Source organism: Eriocheir sinensis, chromosome 32, assembly GCF_024679095.1.
Source record: "Eriocheir sinensis breed Jianghai 21 chromosome 32, ASM2467909v1, whole genome shotgun sequence".
In the NCBI taxonomy this organism is placed as follows: Eukaryota; Metazoa; Arthropoda; class Malacostraca; order Decapoda; family Varunidae; genus Eriocheir; species Eriocheir sinensis.
The window spans coordinates 8600639-8603067 of NC_066540.1; the positions used below are offsets into that span (position 1 = coordinate 8600639).

A 2429-nucleotide genomic window follows, 5' to 3' on the forward strand; every position below is an offset into this window, starting at 1 on the left:
TCCAATAATAATCATCACGGGAATCGGGAAAAGAACATACCCCAGTCGTCCCCCACCGAGCTGAAAAAAATGCCAAACAGAAGGAAAGAGGAGGCTAGAATGTGGGGCCGGTCTCCAAGAGAGTCAGGGAATACGTGTAGGGTGTAGCCTCAGAAACCTGTGTTTCGTAAATGTATTCATAAACATTACATTCATTACACATTCGTTTTTGTATACAAATATCTAAAATTGCATTCTTTTCGTATTCGCATCAGAATTCTAAGAAATTCCACATATTCACTAGAAGGTGACCCAATCTTGAGACGACAACAAAAACCTTACCATGGAGAGGACGCCTTAATTATGTCAAGAGAACAGAACCAAGAACACAGTGAAAAATGGGAGAAGAGATTATCTTTTTTCCAGATAAGAACCTCGTGTATTTTATAGTGTCAAAACCCACCTTTGAGACGCAAGGAAGTCACATCCAACACTATCAAACACAACCTGTAGAGGTGACTGGTATACGTGACATTGACAGACCAGCAGCCTAGCACATGGATATAAAAACACCACAAACAAATCCATCAGGACATAATAGAAATATATAAAGAGCAAGTCTAATTAAAGCGGAGACCCGTCCAACAAACTTATCTCAGTCCACAGAAGATTACGTTCTATAGAATTCAAGTCCATGCAAGTCTTGAAAAGCGAAATGGAGCAGGGACGCACCCATCAAGGACCCGGAAACTCCACCCCAAACTTAAGAGCACTCTCTGTCTCAGGGTAAAAAGGCCAGTCAGTCACCAGGTCAATCATCCTTGTAGGAATTCCTCGGCTTCGGAGAATGTCCCAGAGTGCCTGACGATGCACTGAGTCATCTGCCTTCTTGAAATCGACATAGGCTGCGAGTAGACCCGTCGAAACTCAAGTCGGCCTTCCACAATGAACGTTTTCTATGAAAGCGACAAAAGGAAGTATTAGCAAAGCAATGGCAGAGATTCCGTGGTGTCAGCTGCCTCAAATATCACTACCAACTCTTCAACTCTCGTCAATGGCCACAACACGTTGAAAACACCACTTCTCGTCCGATCAGCACAGTTAAGCGACGATGGATCTGCTTAGTACTTGGAAACACCAGATGCAGTTGGCATTTCATTTTACTTATCGATAAGCTTTCATTTTTTGCTTCAAAAGAGTCTAGCTATGGACATAAAATACAACAACGATTTTTTTTTTTTAAATAATCAGGTATGTATGGCAGCAACACATCAATGAAAAACTCAAGACACCAGTGCTCCGGAGCGGGACCGGGTGGGGGAAAAAATCCCGGAAGGGACAGGCTGGTGCCTCAATGTGGGGATGATGACAAACACCCACCCAAGGAGAAGCCGCCTTTGCTATGGCAGGAGAACAAATGACACACAAAGTGAAAACTACCGTATGTACACGGTTCTCTTCTAGTGACGGGGGCTCGCCTCTTCAATGCACTGTCAATTAAGAGCCGTCAGGGAGTTGCCGGGGCAGTCAGTGTCACATACGACACTTTCAAACACCACCTGTACTGGTCACTGCTATACGTGACACTGACTGTCGAGCCCCAAACACAACAAACCATTCAATCATAGACCTACAAGAACACCAAAGAGCCAGTCTTACTGTCCGGTGACAGCGGACTTCTGTAAGTCCGTTCTACAAGAAAGTAAGGGTTCCACAAAGAACGTTCTCTATATAAGCAACAGAAGGAAGTAGTGGCAAAGTACTGGCAGAGATTCCTTGCTGTCAGCTGACTCAATTATCACTACCAACTTGTCGATTTTCGTCAACGGCCACACCACGTTGAAAACACCGCTTCTCGTCCGATCAGCGAAGTTAAGCGACGTTGGGTCTGGTTAGTACTTGGATGGGTGACCGCCTGGGAACACCAGATGCTGTTGGCATTTTGTTTTCAACACATATAGTTTAAGCTTTGTTGTTTGCTAAAATTCAAGTACAATACCACATCTTCTTGTTCTATTTTACCAACCTACATCCCAGGTAAATGGCACACTAAACAAATCTGGTGGTGGTGGTGGTGTGTCGACTTTCTTTTTTCGTTTTTATGAAAAAAAATGGATCTGGTTTTGGTATTGATGGTCGTGATTGTGTCCACATTTTTTTTGCATTCTTCCTTTCTTCCTTTCATTTATCTGTTCATTCCAATAACTTAAACTGTATTCACTACATATTTCATATTTATCTATTCTATTTTCTTCGGTGGTGGTGGTGGTTCTTCATTTTCTTCTTTTTACTTTGTTTTTTTCCTTCATTTTTTCTTTCTTTTTCTTCTTCTTCTTGAAGCTGTTATAGGTAGTAGTTGTAAAAATAGTGTAAAAATATTGAAACGATAAAATATATATAAATGTAATTATTATTTATAAATATTACAGGAAAACAATATTTCATTCAAC

General features: G+C 41.5%; 1 non-coding gene across 1 annotated transcript; it reads left to right on the forward strand.

Annotated features, from left to right (window-relative positions):
- The first annotated feature begins 1800 nt into the window (after positions 1-1800).
- Positions 1801-1919, forward strand: LOC127006484 (5S ribosomal RNA). Its single transcript, XR_007759594.1, has one exon. It is a non-coding gene; the product is annotated as a 5S ribosomal RNA (ribosomal RNA).
- Positions 1920-2429: the final 510 nt, after the last annotated feature.